Raw genomic sequence first — 19,142 nt, 5'->3', positions numbered from 1 at the left:
TGTGTGTGTGATGTGTGTGTGGTGTGTGTGTAGTAGTTTTTTCTCATCTCTTATCTGCTTGCTCTACCCCTTTTGTCTAAGAGTCTAGTCTTATTCCAGTTCTATAATAATCTTAATATCTAGTTCCTGCATTGTTTTTCTTCAAGGATGTCTTGATAATTTTTGGTCTACTACATTTCTCTTATTAACATGGCTTCAGATTTTTTTTTCAATATTCACTGAAGTTTCTCTGGGGAATCTGCAGGTGATTCGAGGTATGTCTAAGCCAGTCCTCCCTTTTGTCTCCAAGAGATACTTCTATCCCATATCCCCATCGCCTATTGAAGCCAGGGGCACTGAACTCCATAATTCTCATATGTATTCTTCAGCAACAACATGCTGTAGGATGAGGGTGTAGCGCAAATTCTGATTGGTTTTAATAATAAAAACCCAGAGTCAGATATAGGGGTAAATACTGAAAAATCAGAGAAGCAGAACAGCCAGCCACTAGTTCTTATCTCTACTGAATCCTCAGACCTAGAGGCGATCTGTTCTCTACAAAGCCTCAGACTAAATCCTGAATATGTCTCCTCCTGCCCTATATTCCTTTCTTTGCCCAGACATATCACTTCCTGTCTCCACCTCCCCAGTACTGGGATTAAAGCTGTGAGCCTCCACTGCTATCTCTGTTTCTCTTTTAGACTGATTCAATCTCCTGTAGCCCAGGGTGGCCTTGAACTCACAGAGATCTGTCTGCCTCTGTTTCCCAAGTGCTAGAAGTAAAAGTGTGTGCCACCTTTGCCTGGCCTCTATGGCTTACTAATGTGGCTAGCTTCACACTCCAATCTTCAGGCAAGCTTTATCTGTTAAAGTACAAACAAAATATCACCAGATGAGGGAAAGTATTGTCACAGTGGAGTTTCTTACACAGCTCCTTATTATGCTTCTCTTTGAAATTTTGAACATGTTATGACATTGTTAATCCGATTTATTATAGTTTTGACATATCTAATAAATGTTGGATTCATACTGGCTACTATGTTAAGAAAAAATGATGATCTAATAATCCTTTATAAAAATAACCATGGATTCTAAAAAAATCATTATCTAAAAAAGCAACAAAGGACAGAGTTAGATTATTTTAGTAATTCTAGGAAAGATGTGGCAGGCCTTTCTCAATTCACAAATATATCCAATGGTATTATGTTTGGTTTTGATTTGCTGTTTTAAAAGCAGTTTTAGACTCACAAGCAAAACGGCATGGAAGGCCAGGAGATCTGCTTCATGTCCGTCCTTCACATAGTGTCTCCCACTATCAGCATCCCCAGAAGAGGGGTAGTGCTAACAAAACCACGGCAACTAGATACAGTGTCACCTCAAGTCCGTAGTTTACATGCAAGTTCACCGACATCTCATGAAGGGTTTAATGACTGCCACAGCCCACCCTTCTGGAGTTCACCAATATCTCAGGTAAGAGTTTAAATACTGCCCCAGCCCACCCTTCTGGAGTTCACCAACATCTCAGGTAAGAGTTTAATAACTGTCCCAGCCCACCATTCTGCAGAAAACACCAACAGTCCCAACCTGAAGGATCTTTCCAGGACTTGGAAGACCGCTTTCCACAGCCACAGAATGAGGGGTTTTAACTGTCTTGCACCAGATCGCCCGGTGAGCTTCCCCAGAAGTCAAAACAGCTTTGCAAGGAGCTTTTAATGGAAATTTAAGGTTTCTTAGGTCTAAAGGGAATGGTAGTGTGGTCTGAGAAGCCTCAGTGGGTAAAGGTATCATATGCCTAACCGGATGACTTAGATCCCTGAGACTGACATGGTGGAAGGAGAGAATATGTTTACAAGTCGTCCTCTGACCTCCACGTGCACACGTGGTCACGTACACAACACACACACACACACACACACACATACACATGTACACAGAGAGAGAGAGAGCAAGACAGATAGAAATTGATAAATTTTAAAATACAATTTAAAATGAATGGCAATAAATAAGAGTCATTTTCTGTATTTCTTCCTACTAATTAATATCTATTTCTATTTCTTGTTTTGTGGTGCTAGTTGGAACGGCTTTTAATGTTTACAACTCCTGTGATTTTTGAGATTGTCTTCTTTGTTACTTTAAAGACAAAAATCCCTCAGTTTCACTGGGACTTTGGGACTGGGTTTGGTATTTTATTTTTTTCTTGTTTGCCTTCAGCAGTTTCTTTTAGCTTATTGGGATCATTCTTTTTTTTTTTTTTTTTTTTTTTTTTTGGTTTATTTTCGAGACAGGATTTCTCTGTAGCTTTGGAGCCTGTCCTGGAACTAGCTCTTGTAGATCAGGTTCACCTTGAACTCACAGAGATCCGCCTGCCTCTGCCTCCCAAGTGCTGGGATTAGAGGCATGTGCCACCACCGCCCAGCAGGATCATTCTTTTTAAAAATATTTTACCTATTGATCACATGCATGCACTGTAATCTTACAATGAATAATCTAGAAAGCTGTATCTGCTCTCTAGGTCTGAGCTGTTCCTAAACATTTCTAATGGATTTTACCTACTGGGAAGTCACTATTTTTAAGTCATTCCTATGCCTTATTAGACACATATTAGTGGATACTCATGATAAGGCAGGTACCCTTCTAGAACTAGGTGAGATGTTCTGATCCACAAACTAGGCAAAGGTCCCTGCTCTCATGGAGCTCACACATGAGAATACACAGATGATAACCAAAACACATAGGTGAGAAGAAGGTCAGTGAACCAAGGTACAGAGTGACTGGGCCGGGTGATATTTTAGAAATGGAGTCCAAGAAAGGCCTCCCTGATCAGGTAACAATTGAGTCCAGGCTTCAAGGGAGCAAGACCATGGTTCAGTCAACTAAATAAACAAATGGATGCAGTGTGCAAAGGAATCTGGGATGTTGCCAGGTTCCTGCAGGTATCACTGCCAGAAGGGAAACAAACCAGGAAGAGGAGAGAATGAAAACTCGATGCCGCTGGACTTAGTCAGTCATACTGGATCAAGACTTCTAGAGAGTCTGATGCCATGGCTCATTCTTTTTACACATTTAAGCACAGTAGAACTTTGGGGAGATGTCTTCATGTGACAATTCTCATAACAAAGCTTCAGGCATAGCAACATAGAAACTCCCATAGAAGAGAAGCACCTGCGGCCTTTACAGTAAGAATGATAGTGCTCACGGCAAGGGCCTGAGGAGAAAGGATTTATAATAATCTTAAGGAGAGATTCTACTGATGGAGGATGGAACCTCTTTCAGGATGGGTTCTATTCACCGAGAAACAAATCCCAGGATAAGGCCCTAAGCAATGCTCAGGCTATCAGGGGATTCAGGAAGGCTGGCACACTAGAATAGCAAAAGATCACCAGGTTGTTAGACAACTCCACTCCAGCCTTCCAGGTGACCAGGCACCATTCACTTCCTTCCTTTGAAGAAGACAGACCCGCATGATTGACAGTCCTGGTTTCTCCAGTGCTTGCTCTATGCTGTGCTTCCTACCCTGGGGAAGAGCTGTGCTTTAACAGGATACAGAGGGAGCACACAACACTAACCCCAGGGTAGTCCTGGGAGCAGGGCATGACACTGCCTTTGTACCAGCAACATCTTTCCTAATCTAGATACCTCGCCTTTCTGGCCTCTCTACATCTCTCCCTTCCAGAAAGGGTCCAACGGGCCTGGCTTAAAGAGCCTTGCAGTGAAGAATCCGTGTTAGGGAGGAAATATGGAAATGTGTCTGCCTTAGCACGGCTGATGTTTCTGGAAGTTGTGATCCTGACAGCTGACAGGAGTCAACACCATCTCAGGGTCCACCATGCTGCTACTACAGGCCTCCACTCATGCCCAGTTTAAAGCCTTAGTCCCAGCTGCTGCCTACACCGACCTTCCCCAGTGCACAGTGGCGTGGCGGCATTGACTCAGCAGCTCACAAGGGTCGAATTTGTGCATCCTTTCACACGTCCACTTTGGTTGCTTGGGGGATGATCACATTGCGTGCGCCAAGACCTAGCTTTACTTTCCTGAAGAGCACACTGCCAGCTCACACCAACACCCGCATTTGTATTTTCTCAAGAAGAAGAACTGAGGACTCTGCGGCTTCCTCCTTGCAGGGGGTAGCACAGCCACAGAAGGCTTGCCTGTTTCTGGTGTTGACTTATTTTCCTGATCGTTTTATGTCCTTTTGGTAAATGCCCTGGACTTTTAACAGGGAGAGGGGGCTGTACAATTGAGAGTACATTGTCATCTGTTTCCAAAGTCCCCACGACAAGTCCTTATTCCATTATCCGTGAAGAGCTTGGACGGAGTCACAGCCGTCCTTGTTTGCCGCCTTAATCACCACACGGCTCAGCCAAACAGAACTTGTTCATCATTAATGATTCTAATCGAAACTGGGAATTGATGTTGACAAAACACAAGCTGTTTCACTTTCTGCAAAAGCCAATCCAGTCTTCCCCAAAGAGAAGCTTTACAAAGAAACCCACATGGAAAAAAAAAAAAAAAAAACTAACGAAAACTTCTGGCTGATAGGCAGGGGACTAGACAAGCAAACACTGGAAAGTGGGAAGACACCTGCAAGGTCATGAAAATGTAACCATGGCTGTGTTGCTGAGGAAGGAGCTGAAGGGGGTAGGTCATCAGGCTGCCCCTGCTAAAAATATGACAAAATGATCATTAAATGTCACATGCCCTAGGGATGCTTTCCACAGAGCATGGTTAAAAATAACACCTCATTCAGGACAGCTTAACCAGGGGACTGTGTGTGCTTCGGAGCTTAAAGAGCCATACAGTAGGCACAGGAGGCACCGGCAGAGAGAATGTGGCAATTTTGTAAAGGGAAAGAATTTATAGTGGGAAGTGGGGAGCCATTGAGGACTTTGAAGCAGGAAAGCGGTGCAATAAAGGTGTGATTAAGGAAGATTAGTCTGGCAGATTAGGGCAAGAGCTTTCCAAAGTCCTTTATATGGAAACAGAGATAGAATCAGTAATGAGTCAAAGCAAGCAAACAAAAGCATCCAATCTCTCCTGCTATTAAGAGGCTGTTACAAGAGGCACAGGCTGGGAAGTACTCAGTCTTGCAAAGCTACCTCAGCTCATTAGGTTCAATTGCCTCTCTGCTCTCATTCCCTATTCATGAATGCCGAGACAATGTCCTGAAGCCCAGGGAGTCTCTGGCAGTCCAGGGACCTCTTCAGCACCTCACACCATTCCCTTGTTGAGCAAATGAGCATGCCTGAACCAACAACCTACTGCCAGTTGGAACCTCCCATTGTCCCCTTTTCTGCAACACTTAAAAGTCTTATTCATGCTTACGGGAATAAAAGAACAGGGGCTTCTCTCAGCTAACCCTCATTCGCGAGAGCAGTAAGGTTTCCACCAAGCCAAGTCTGACTCGGGTGACTCAGGGCACCTACCAGCTTAGCCAGGGTTGAAATGGCATCCCCAAAGGTGGCCAGTTTATCTGTGGGACAGATAAAACCTAAGGAGTCTAGCCAAATCCTGAATGTCAAAAAACAATATCCCCCAACTATTTATCCGTCTCATCTAAAACCTATGAAAATCCAGCTAATGTCTCCTCCTGGTCGTGGAGAGTCGTTCTCAATCCTCTCTCCTCAGCTGTGTCGGACCTTCTTGGCCATTCTACTTGCAGTTTTGTCTGGACTACACAATGTCATTTAACTCATGCTTCCTGGTGGGTATCATGTGAATTCTCTCTCCAAGCAGAATATAAACTCCTTCCCTGCAGGGACTGTTCCATGCGTCGTTTGTGTTTGGTAGCGTTAAGTCACAGTGGATCATACCCAAGTTAAGCTTGACATCAGCAAGCCTGAATTCCACCCTGCTTGCTGAGGTGATACTGTTCCCAAGTCTCCCGAGCCTGGCTCCAGCCCCTCTTTGCTCATGCTCAGGGATGTCTGTGAGTCTTCCTTTCCCGGAAAGGCAGAAACAAACAAAAGAGCCCACAACTGCCTCCTGCTCCACAGCGGGAGTGTGGTTTTCCGGTCTGCTTCTGGTCTTTGCAGAACATTGGCAAAGCTCATCTGCGCCATTGAAAGTCACCCTAAGAGTCTGTCTGCCCTTCACCCCAGCATCTTCCATCCGTCTTCCTCTGCTGCAAACATCACAACCCTTCCAGGCACTGTTCTTCCTTAGTATAAGAGTTCACTGTTTTAGTTTTCTGTTGGGGGAGGAAGTAGGCAAAAATGGAGGGAGAAAGAGAAAGGAAGAAAGGAAAAAAATAAAATTCTTCCCTAACTACTTCATGTTATGTGTGTTGCCTACTTGTGCGTCTGTGCACCACTGAGGGTGTGGTGTCCAAAGAGGCCATGGGATCCCTGGAACTGGAGTAGTTACCATATGTATACTGAGAAACTGAGCCTAAGTCATCTTGTAGAAACAGCCAGTGCTCTGAACCACTGAGCCATCTCTCCAGCTACTCCCCAGCCCAAGCACTTTTTAAGAACTATGGATAGCTAGCCCCATAATGGCTCCCTCAAACAAGTATCTCTTTCCTTGCTCTCTCCCTCTGTCCTTCTCCATCTTAACCATTCCATTCCCTCATGTTCTCTTCCTCCTCCTCTTCCCCTTCTGCCCTCCCTTCTTCCCCCTCCCAACACTCCCAATTTTCTCAGGAGATCTTATCTAATTCCCCTTCCCAGAGGGATCCCTATATGTCTCTCTTAGGGTTCTCCTTGTTATTTAGCTTCTCTGGGGCAGGCACAACAGCTGGAACAGGAAGCTGAGAGCTCACACCTTGAACCCTAAGGCACAAAGCAGAAGGAGCTAGAACTGGAAGCAGCTTGAGGGTTTGAACTCTCAAAGCCCGCCTCGAGAGTTGCACTCCCTCCTGCAAAGTCTCAGCTCTTAAATGTCCTGAAACTGTGGGGGTCATTTCTCATTTAAAGCACCCCATCTACCCAGTACAACTTTCAGAAGAGAAACAGATCTTCCCTTTTCTTTTTTTTTTATTATTATTCCTTTTTGTCTGTCTTGTTTGTTATGTTTTTGACAGTATCTTGTTTTGTAGCCCAGGCTGGTCTCGAACTCAAGGTCCTTCCACTTCAGCCTCTCAAGTGCTGGAGTACTGATATATACAACTATGCTGACCTTTTATATTTTCATTTTATTATGACTATATCTCTTGCAATATTTATAGCATTCTATTTTAAATAGGTCTTCAATATGTATGGGAAATTTTAATTTGGCCATTTGTTCTATATCTTCATGTAATGGGGTGATCAGCACTACCCACTCAATGGCTGCATGAGGTGATGTGAAAGGACCACAACTCTCTAACCCAAAGAAAGGCAACTGCCTTCGCTCCAGGATTCTGTGAAGACCCGCAAGCCTTCCACGCACATAGCATCACAGATCACCTGTCTCTGCCGCGCGATCCTGCCTCCTTCCTCTCCTTTTGCAGGGACTGAGCCACGAAAGCATCTGTCACAAGTATTGCAGCTAAGCATCTTCCTTCAGAAAATCCAGTCCTCATCTCCCATCCAAAGTTCTCTGATAAGTGTCCCAAGAAATATAAATGATAGTACCATCAGGGGGGTGGAACAGAACGAGAAGCTGTCTGGCCTCACTCTGTTTTATTCAAGCAAAGGAAATCGCAGCTTAGACAACAAGGGAGCCACAGCCCTAGAGGTCAAAACACGTGGGATAGGAAGATTAGCAGGCAGTGCAAGAAAGAAATAGCAATAGCCTATATAAATGTGCAAAACCTTACCGTAATTAGCAATCAAAAGCAAACTGAAGTGCAATGCACCACCACTTTTCACCTGTCAAGTTGATAAAAAAAATATGGAAGAATATATTCAATAATAAAGTAGCCAGTTGTATAGTTATTCTGGCGGAAGTTCAACTTAGGGTAGCTTTCCGGGAGGCAAAGCTGACACCAGGTGCTCATCCCGGAGTCCAGGAATTCTGTGCATAGCTATTTAAGTTAAGGAAACAATGCAATGCCTGAGTGCCCATGAGGAGCAAACTATGACAGGCATAAACATCAGAAACTACTACTAAGAAGTGGCTTAAATATTCATGACGCCCCTGCTGCAACTGTCATACCTTTCAGCCATTTAAAATACAATTAATTCAGAAGGAAGGTATCCGTAGGAGATTGCTACATGAAAGCATTCAGATTTTATATCAGCATGTAAATCACGCTCCATTTGTATTTACAAAATATAAGCTGTGTTTTGAGGCAAATATTAAAGGCTCACCTTCGGTAAGATTAAGATGATCAATTTTTATTTGTTTCCATTGCTTCTAATGTTTAATTTTTTTTCTGTCAGGTACAGTGCTATTCAAATGAACGATTTAAGAAACAAACTTCTGAGTAGGGGCGGGGCTCAGCAGTGGAGTATGTGTGCTAAGTGCTCACAGGCAATCGGAATAGAAGCGATAAAAACACAAAACCTGTTGAGCTGGAGAGTGGCTCGAAGCATATGCATAGAGCTTGCTTGTATGTAAGAAGACCTGGTCTGAATCCTCAGCTTTTCACCCACCTGAAAAGCTGGCCCTGGTAGTTTGGTGCTTTTTGTAACCCCAGTATGATGGGGGAGTGGGCGGCAGACAAAGGCAGATCAGGAGATCTCACTGGCCAGGCACTTGAGCCAAAATGGGGAGCTTCCAATTTAGTGGGAGACCCTGTCTCAAGAAATAAGGGGGAGAGGGACAGAAGGAACATCAAGGTTCTTCTCGGGCCTCTGGAGCATACAGCTCTACATTCATGTGCATGCTGCGTATACTACAGACACAGAGACACATGGAGGCACAGACACACAGGCACATCCATACACACACACACACACACACAGACACACACACACCCTGTGCCATATGCACCAAAATTCTCTCCATAAATGTATGTATTTCTACCTTTCTACAACGTTTTATATCCTTGACTCTCTAGACTCTTTCAGCTCTTTGCCCATGCTATTTTATCTCTCTGTAACTCCCTTGCTTAGCCATCGCTTTGCCTCCTCCACTGTCACTTCCCAACGTTAAGCCATCATCACAATCTTCTCTGTTTCCATCTATATGACTGTCATTTTTACTGGTATGCAGGTAGCTCAAATACCTAAATGGCAAATGTACTGGCCTACTACAGACATGGAGTCTAGTTCAGATTCTAATGTTTATTCTGAACCCACTAGGGAGAAGAGGGGAGAGCCCAACACTTTTTTTAAAGAAAATATAAATGTATCTTTATTCACAGTATGGTCATTTACGTAAAAAAAAAAATAAATAACCCCAATCAAGATGTGAATTTACCAAGCCTGCAGCAAATTAGGTCAAAAGAGTAAACCAACTATGTTTCCATTCACCAGAAACAAAGAAAAAGTCAGAAATTAAAATTTATGAAAATAATATCACTTACAATACCATCGAGAATTCAAAACAAGCCAGGTGGTGGTGGCACATGCCTTTAATCCCAGCACTCAGGAGGCAGAGGCAGATGAATCTCTGTGAGTTTGAGGCCAACCTGGTCTACAAGAGCTAGTTCCAGGACAGAATTAAAAAAAAAAAAAAACTGCAGAGAAACCCTGTCTCAAAATACCAAAAAGAAACAAAAACCAACAATATCAACAAAAAACAAAAACAAAAAACAGTTAAGAAGAAATAAATGGAGAAATAAACACTATTTGAGGGTCAGAGTACTCGAATTGGCTAAGGTATTTTTTTCTTCCCAGAAATGTTGTATATAGATTTAAAGCAATTCCAAGGAAAATCTAGGAGAGGCTATTCTTGGGGTTTGGTTTTGGTTTTCGTGCTTGTTCATTGTGTTTATTTTGTTTTTATTTGCTTATTTGCTTTTAGGTTTAGACAAGATCACCATGTGCAATTTAGGCCAACTTCACACTTGCAGGTGGAATTCTCCTGTCTGTGGATCCTATGCTCTGGGCTTAGATGCCTGCGCCACCATGCTCAGCCTCCTGGTGGCTTTCTGCATAGACACTGGCAAGCTCATTTTAATATTCGCATGAGACTGCGAAGGTCTTACTGAGGAGCTGCAACAGCCTTAGGGACTCTGCTGGAAAACTCACTGCTGACTTCCTTTGTGCCTATTTTTTTTTTTTTTTTTAGATTAAATGAATCAAAATAGTGTTTGCTGTAAAGAAGCCAAATAGATGATTAGAATAGAATAGAATGGAAAACGGGGATAAGGTGTAACTTGGGAATAATGGAGCCCATCTTTGGAAAACATCCGATGTTCTCTTAAATGTGATGGTTTCAGCATAGAGAGACAGGTACAAGACAGATGGATGTGTGTTTTTATTATTTTATGTGTATGGATGCTTTGTCTGCATGTGTATCTATGTATTACATGTGTGAAGTGCCCAAAGAGGCCAGAAAGGCCATCAGATCCTTCGGGACTGGAATAACAGATCATGAACTGCCGTGTGAGTACTGGATATTGAATCTGTCTTCTGGACGAGCAACCAGTGCTCGTAACTACTGGGCCATCTCTCCAGGCCCAGATTTTGCACATTTAATGACAAATTCTTCTGCTCACCGTCTCCCAAATCAGTTCATCTTCGTGACCTGCCATGGCCTGTTACTAACACCACTATCATTTCGCCCACTCATGTTTGGAGCCATAATTTACTAGCGTGTTTAGCACCTTGTTCTCTGACACAGATTTTCTAGTACTTACCAGAATCATCAGCTGCCTGCTGCTCCCCCAACATCCCTCTAGCCTGGCTGTGACTTCACCTTGTCATTTTTCCTACCTCGGAGTGCCCCTGTACCCTCCTCAGTCAATCACAAGAGCACCGCTCCTCCAGCTCTGCAGACAGACGGGGAAGCAGCCGTGCCAGCGGCCCCTCTGAACCCCTGCATTAACTCCTTATCTTCTTAGACCCCAAGACCTTCCTGAACCACTGAACGAACCCAACCTAAAGAAAGCTGTAAGAGCATTTATTATATACCTTCAATCAAATACTCAGCTTTCTGAAAACAAAAGCCTAAATCCCTTCACTTCTATATAGTAAAATAAAAGGGTTCAATAAGAAGACCTCAGGGTCATCTGTCCAGCTTTATCTCTAAACTCTGCCACTTACCCGTAGTATATATGACAACCAGCGTGTCCTTTTCTGTTTTTCCGAATTGGTGACTGAAGCCAGACCATCAGGCAAACACCCCATTGCCTGGGCTGCACTCCCAGCCGTTTACCTTCTCCAGGTAAAACAAGGGCATTTCTATAAAGGCACCTGGCACAATGATCACTCTGAGTGCTTTGGGGTGATGGGGATCAGCACCTGGGGGACCAAAGCGTACCAAGAAAGACGTGTATTTATGCACTGACAGCCTATGCAAATAGGAGGACGATAAAAGCTCTGGGTTTTGGGAAGTGTTTATTATGTTTTCTAACATTACTCCCTAGGACTGCTCATGTCGTCCCCACCACTGTCAATTATCCCTATCCTCTTAGTCCTGCTCCTGATAGAATGCAAATTTCCCAGCGTGGTGCCATCTCTAAGATTCTAAATTTCATTCCTGCCCTGTCAGTTCTCTCTGAGGACTCTGATGCTCTGAGAACCCTGCCTTCTAGGAGCTATTTCTTTGCCGAATGAAACATTTTTAATATGTAACCCTGGAAGGGAGTGTGTGCCGGGTATCCACGCAGGCCACAGCCATTCTGGAAACATGAATCCTGCTGGTAAGACTCCAGTGAACCCAGATAGCCACAAGCTATTTCTAGGGAAACCGAGAGCATAATAGTCTTCGTATCTAAAATGCGATACATTTTTAAATTATTTCATCTTCTGAGGGGTGAATACCAACAGTGTCTCTGCCTACAACTGAATTGGAAGACTTTATGTTGTTATAGCAAAGTAAGCAAGGCAGGGAACTGGTGTGTGTGTATGGGGGGGGAGGGGTTTCCATCTCACCCAGCACAAGCCGCACTGTTTTTAAGCCCACTTAAAATACCAGATATGCATCAAAGGGCATTCTTGGGGTAAGGCCACAGACAAATGCCTCCTCTGAACACAAAAATGTGTCAATAATTTCTTTTCTTTCCCTTATCAACCTCACTCTCCCTGATGAAATATTTTCATTAAAAATGCTTGGGTCCCTCTTGTCCTTAAAGTTAGAACTGTCCCCTCGTCTCACTCCCTGCTCCACTGTCCTTGTCACCAGTAGCCTGGACACAGTTGCGTACCTCTCAAACCTTCTCAACACTACGTTGAAATCCTCATTCTTCGTGGGAGAGACTCTGAGGTACCTAAGTCCATTCCTCAGCTGATAAGACACAACAACCAAATCCTCTTTGGCAGGGTTCTGTTTCCAGTTTTTGTGGCATGGCTGTCCCCTGACACTGCCTCAGCTTTCCTTTCCCATGCTCTACGAAGTCTTCTCCCAAAAACTCAAGGGTGGTCTCAGGTACCTCAGCAATACATATAAACTCAGGGACCACACTGCTGACTCTGTGTCCTCAGTGCCCCAAATCTTCCTTCCAAAAAGATTGTATCCAAATGTCTGCCCCACACTATCAAAAGCTCACGATAACAGACATTCCTCAACTTATGAACCATTGTAGGTTGAAAAGCCGCCAAAATCATAACTGCATTTCATATGACCAGCCTCCAAAATATCCTAACCTGGGGCTGGAGAGATGGCTCAGCGGTTAAGAGCATTGCCTGCTATTCCAAAGGTCCTGGGTTCAATTCCCAGCAACCACATGGTGGCTCACAACCATCTGTAATGATATTGGGTGCCCTCTTCTGGCCTGAAGGCAAATATTGTATACTAAATAAATAAATATTTTTAAAAAAAAAATCCTAACCTGAGTTGGTCTCACCTGCTTTAAGCTTGTTAAGAACACTTACATTGATCTATCTATCTACAGATGAACAAAACCATCTCATGTGGGCTGGCACACTGGTTTAGTGGGTGAAGGTGCATGCCGCCAAAGATGACTTGACTTCCATTCCCCGAAACACATGACGGAAGAAAAGAAACCAACTCACGCAAGCTGTTCTCTGACCTCCACTGCTTTCCATGGGAGGTGCAAATGCTTGCATCCATTGATACGCATATGCTAAAAATGTTTTAAAACTCATCTCATACAAGCCCATTTTGTAATGAAGTGTTGTATAGCTTATGTAATTGATTTAATTTTGTAGTGTATGAGTATGCTTTTATCCCACTGTAGAGTCAAAATTAGAAGTTAAACATTTCTAAATCCAAGATCCTGTATACATCTATCTAGCTATTACTTCCAGTACTTCTTAAACGGCCATGCCAGGAAAACCATATTCCTCTTTATGTCTCACCCTCAACTCAAAGCTGCTGTCCTGTGATCTTTACTATGGAGGAGCCATGTGAGGGCTCTCACTGAAGTGTTGCCCACAAACCTCCACCCCCACGTCTACCACAAGGGTGACTGATGTACAACAGACATGTGATCTTGCTGCCTTCTTTTCCAGACCTTCCTCACACCATCCTGAAAACACAATCGATGTCTATCACAATCTGTTGGCCACTAAGCAACTTCACCAAGTGCCTCACCTTCCCTGATCCCAGTTCTCAAGCTGCAGGGTCTTCCATGTCTTCCAAGACTCACAGATATCATTTTCTCAGAAAATAGCCATCCTTCTTTGCCAGCAACTTCTAAGAGTTCCATCATGGGAGTTCCTGGCCTTCCAAAACTGCCACTATAACCATGTACTGTTCTTTAGTTTAGGCTCCTTCTGGCATGGTAACATGACAGGTCCTCATGGCTGAAAATTAAGGAGAAAGAGCTGGGAGGAGAGGGAAAGAGAGGCAAGACCCCAATAAAGACGAGTCCCCAATGAACTAAGGACTTCGCACTGGGACCCATCTGAGTCCACAGTACTCCCCATCAAGCCACCAAGGAACACATAGACGTTGGAGCATCCTCATCCAGACCACAGCATCCTCTGCACCTGGAGGAGTGGGCTGGAGGTCCAGTTCACTTCCTGTTTGTTGCTGTTGTCATGGTTGTGAAAGTCTGCCCTTTCTAGCTTAAGAGCGAAAGCAAGATGCATCAAAATACAATCTCCCTAGCATGCCACTTCCAACCTCCCACATCACATTCTCTATTTCGGGATGAATTGGGTCCCCTCCCCAAAGGAGACATTGAAATCCTAGTCCCTGGTACCCCGCACTGTTGTGCTGTACACAGGCAGAACCAGGTCTCTTCTCCTCCCCTGACCTCCTCCCCCATGCCTTCTAAAATTTCTGGCAATGGGGCCTTGGCATGTTCTCTGTTCATGTGAAGATGGGCCTGGAAGGAAAAGCAGTGTAGACGCTAATGACAGAGAGGGTGTGGAAGACTGGAAACTCCCTTTAAGGGAGCACAAGCAATGAGTGTCGGAGTGGGTCTCAATCCAATATAGCTGCTGAATCTACATAAAGGGGAACTCGGACTCAGAGGCACCAGAAACACACGTCGAAGAAATGAAGATAAAGGTAGAAAGCCACCTGCAAGCCAAGGAATGCTTGAGGGTAGCAAATGCTGTAGCACAATTAATAAAAACCCAGAAACAGATATCGGGGTTCAACCTGAAGGTCAGAAAAGCAAAGTAGCCAGGCACTGGCTCTTTCCTCTACCTCAGTCCAAAATGGCGATCCTGCCTCCAGGAATCCTCAGAATGAGACTGTGCCTGAGAGCTGTTTCCTCCCGTTTTATATTCCTCTCTAGGGCTGGGATTAAAAGCATGCGCCACTACTGCCCGGTTTCTATGACAACTAGTGTAGCTACTGGGATTAAAGGTGTGTGTCACCACTGTATGGTCTTTAAGACTGACCAGGATGGCTATTTTACTCTCTGATCTTCAAGCAATCTTTATTTATTAAAATACAAACAAAATATCACTATAAAACATGGAGCCAGCCTGTGCTCAGTACACTTTCCTTTAGTCCTTGTCTACTCATGGGCTGAACTGGGTCCCCTCAAAATCCTCACTCTTAAAACTTAACCCTCCTGACCTCAAAAACACAGCTGAATTTAGTCTCTGGGAGAGTAATTAATTTAAAATAAGGTCCCTAAGATAGGCCCTAATCCAATCTCTCCAGTATCCATATAAGATTAAGGCAGAGGAGAGGCAGTAGGGGCCCACTGCCCAGAGCAAAGGTGCTGTGTGGTTGCAGGGAGAAGATAAAGTCTGCAAACCAAGAGGAAAAGTCTCCAGAGAACTGCTACCCGGTGACATGTTGATCTCAGACTTCCAGCCCCAAGGAGGAGGATAAATAAATTTTCTTTTGCTTGAGCCATCCGGTCCATAGTATTTTGTTATGATAGCCCAAGGCACTAATAAATTTTCCTTCAGCCTTATTTTAGAATATTTCTTTGTAATTGTAGTAGACATGAATTTTCTCATGGGCAGTATATAATAATGCTTTTCATGGAGTGAAAAATAAGTTGCCCCTCATGGAAGTTTTACTCAGTAACAGAGATGGAAAATGTCTGTGAACAACACAGCTAGCAGGAGACCAACATGTGTATAAAGGAGAAGAGTGGGGAGGAGGGACTGGAAATAGCTCACAACAGGCTTAACATGAGAGGGGTCCAGTCTCAACAATGACAAACAAACAAACAAATAAAGTGGAGAAGAGATTTGGGAGCAAGATGTGGGTATCTGAGAGCTTGTACTTGGTCCTACAGGCAAGATTAATCCTTGACATTTCCTGACCCACACAGGGTACCACTTACGATGGAATTCATATAATAACACAAAAGCTTATATTATAGAATGTTTGGTCTACAGCTCAGGCTTATTACTAACTAGCTCTTACAACTTAAATTAATCCATTTCTATTAATATACATTTTGCCATGTGGCTTTGTGCCTTTACCTATTCTCTAGCATCTTGCTTCTCTGGAGGCTGGCTCACATCTCTCCCTACTCTGCCCTTTTCCTATCTGAATTTTTGGTTTGACTTTCCCACCTAACCTGATTCTGCCTTGGTATAAGCCAAAGAGGCTTCTTTATTAACCAATGAGAGGAATACATATTCACAGTATACAGAAGGATCATCCCACAGTAGGGAGCACTACCTTAGTGTGGCCAAGTGACCTAGCAAGGCCTCTACCAATCTGCTTACTACAACTCAACTTCTTTGTCCAGCGCTTATATTGCCAGGGGTTTTGATGACAGCATCTTATTTTATTGCAGGGAACTTTGATACCAGTCATCTTATTTTACTCAGCACATAATACCAGAAGTCAGAAATTCTCCAAGAACTTTAAAAGTCATGTTGGATGGGGAAAAAAGGAGCATTGGGTCACTGTGCTCTTCACAAATGCCAAGATAATAATGCATCCACCTATCCCTTCTCAGCACCAGAGAAAATTCCCTAGATTATTTCATAATTCTGGCCCTGCCAATCATCCCCCAACCAACTGATTTTCCAACATTTAGAAGCAGAAAGAGAGAAACCAGCTCTTGAAACAAACTAGAATATGTTATGAAAATAAAGAGTATATAATTTATCACTTATGTTCAACTCTAGCTCAGGGATTGACAAATGACTTATGTAGGCAGCAAGTCTGTCTCAGACCTGAGTACACAGATTTTGAAACCAGGCAGACTTGTTAAAGTTGGGAGCAGATGGATGATAGCAACTAGTTCTTGAGCAGATGATGAACCTCTGTGCCCCCTACTCTGCTGTTATCACCTAGACAGCATTTCATTGTGGTGGCTCACTTAGTTTCAGAGGTTTAATCCATTATCATCATGGTGGGAAGCAAGGCAGCATGCAGGCAGACATGGTGCTGGAGAAAGAGCTGAGAGTTCTTACATCTTGACTCAGAGACAACAGGAAATGGTCTGTGTCACTGGGTGTGACTTCAGTGTATAAGAGCCCCCACAGCCTGCCTCCACACACTTCCTTCAGCAAGGACACACCTAATAGCGCCACTCTCTTTGGGAGTCATTTTCTTTTGAGCCACCACAGAGATCTCTTGCTATGCTGGTCATTACTGTAGTGTGTAGATGTCACAGCTAGATGGGATTCTTGATTGCTTTCCTGCGTTGGTGGGTTACATAGCACCTTTTAATATTGTGAGACCTGGTCCTCACAGAGGAGGCTTCTAGGTCAGTTCTGGCTTGATTCCTCGGAGTCCTGTGTCTGATGTATGTGAGTCTTACCTTCAAGTTCTAGGGAGCACTCCAGGGCAATAGCAATTGCCTATATTGTTTTTTGAAGTCTCTTGGACTCCCCTGCCCAACAGCTCAAAGGGAGTTTCCCATATCTGGCGATGGGGTTTTTGATAAATAGTCTATGGTTCTTGGGGGGAGCATTATCACCCCCATGAGACACAATGTCATTTAAAACACATATGGAATATGCAAATTTAAGTAAACATAAAATAGTATGTCTCCCCGAGGCTTTTTCAATCATGTTTAATTTTCTTTATCCCTCTTTTCTTTTACTCACTCAGTATTACCCTCCCACCTCCCTCCCTAGATAAAGTTTCCTAAACTCCATCTTTCTCATTTTTCCCTTCATAACATCTGTGTCCCATTACCCTCCCCCTCTATTTTTTAACGTCAATGAACAAAGGTGAATCTACTCTGGAATCAAGTAGCAAGTCATGCCTTAAATCCCTGGATGTGGCCAGATTTAAGCTTCAGAATCTATGAAAGGAAGATTGTCTTGGCCAGAGTTCACAGTAAATGGGTCATCATTTTAGTGACATCAAAATATGGTATTGAAAGATTTTAAACTTTTCATATTTGCCTGAAAGATCTAGGGCATTGCCTTTAGTGGCTGGGGTGGGGGTGGAGTGGGGAGGAGGATGGTGGTTCTTGCTGATACAGGCACTTGTAAGCAGCGTGCTCTCAACGATGTCAAGATGATGGTTTTGGTGATGAAACAGAAAAAAATGGGTAAGGGATGACCATGAGCTGAATTAAAGGCTTGAAAAAGACTCAGAAATATCAGCAGGGCAAGGGCTTCAGAGGTGTCCTCGCTCTCTAGCCAATGCCCTACAAGTCACCCCCAAAATGAAGGCTGGTACACTCTCTTCAACTGGTGCAATTGACACTAAAGGTTCCTTCAACTTATTGCTGGGATCTAGGCAAGGGCCAATGAGGAGGGAGGTCCAAGAGCTTAAATTGATTCCTCCTGTGCTGGTCAGTCTTGTCAGTTGTACTGGATTGGTAAAGTGTATCTGTGATACAGTTTCCAGACACAGAGCCCGAGGACTCCGAGCTAAACAGTGCATTAGTCTCCTGATGAAGTCTTACTATGAAGGCATTGCTGAGAGCTGTATGATGGAATAGGGAGACTCATTGGAAGCGGTTTCTTGGAGGCATGCATATCCTTAGGTATCTAGCCCGGGCCTCTTCCATTGTTCCCTTTTCTCTACTTCCTGCTGGACTCGATATGCTCATCACGCCCATCCCCCTGATGGAATGATACCTCTGAAACCACAAGCCAAAGTCAGCCCTTCCTGCTGGACATAGGTGCTCATCTCCATCACATCCGTCCCCCTGATGGAATGATACCTCTGAAACCACGAGCCAAAGTAAGCCTTCCTCCCTCGGGCTCTGTCAGATGTCTTTTTTATAATCAATGACTAGACATCCCCTGTTTCTAAAAATCTAATCAGAAAAGACAGGAATAAGACTTGAGGTGACTACAAAACAAAGGGGGCCCTGTCCTAGGTGAGGCATTTAAAGTCCTTTGTCATCATAAAGATCTCTTGCTTACCCATCTTACTTATCCGGCCCATCATCAGTGTGAGCCCTGCCTCCTCCTGGAATGCTGGACTCTGATTGCATTCTGGTCTCTGTCTATCCTAGGCGGACAAAGGACTAATTCCTGAATGGATTGTTCAGAGAAGCATAGTGAGCTCAGTTCCTTCTACTAGTGGAACTAGTTCAGAAAGAAAGGGGCATGTGAGCAAGCCTGGGCTAAGGGGACAGGACAGCTGGTCTTTTGTGGGGAGGGACTTTAATAGTCTTGAAGTCAACTAACCTCAGAGCTGCCCAACTCAAGACTTTCTGTTGACAGGACTTTTTATTTTGAGCTTGAAATAAGTTGGGTGTGGAGTTCCACCCCACCCCACCCTGAAGCTTAACCAAATTATACAAATACAAATACTCAACACTTATGCTGCCCCACTTCATGCAAAACCCAAAATACCAATGACAGCCACAGAAGCACAGTGAAAAT

Source organism: Chionomys nivalis, chromosome 7 (genome assembly GCF_950005125.1).
Source record: "Chionomys nivalis chromosome 7, mChiNiv1.1, whole genome shotgun sequence".
Classification (NCBI taxonomy): Eukaryota; Metazoa; Chordata; class Mammalia; order Rodentia; family Cricetidae; genus Chionomys; species Chionomys nivalis.
This window is presented reverse-complemented; position numbering follows the sequence as displayed.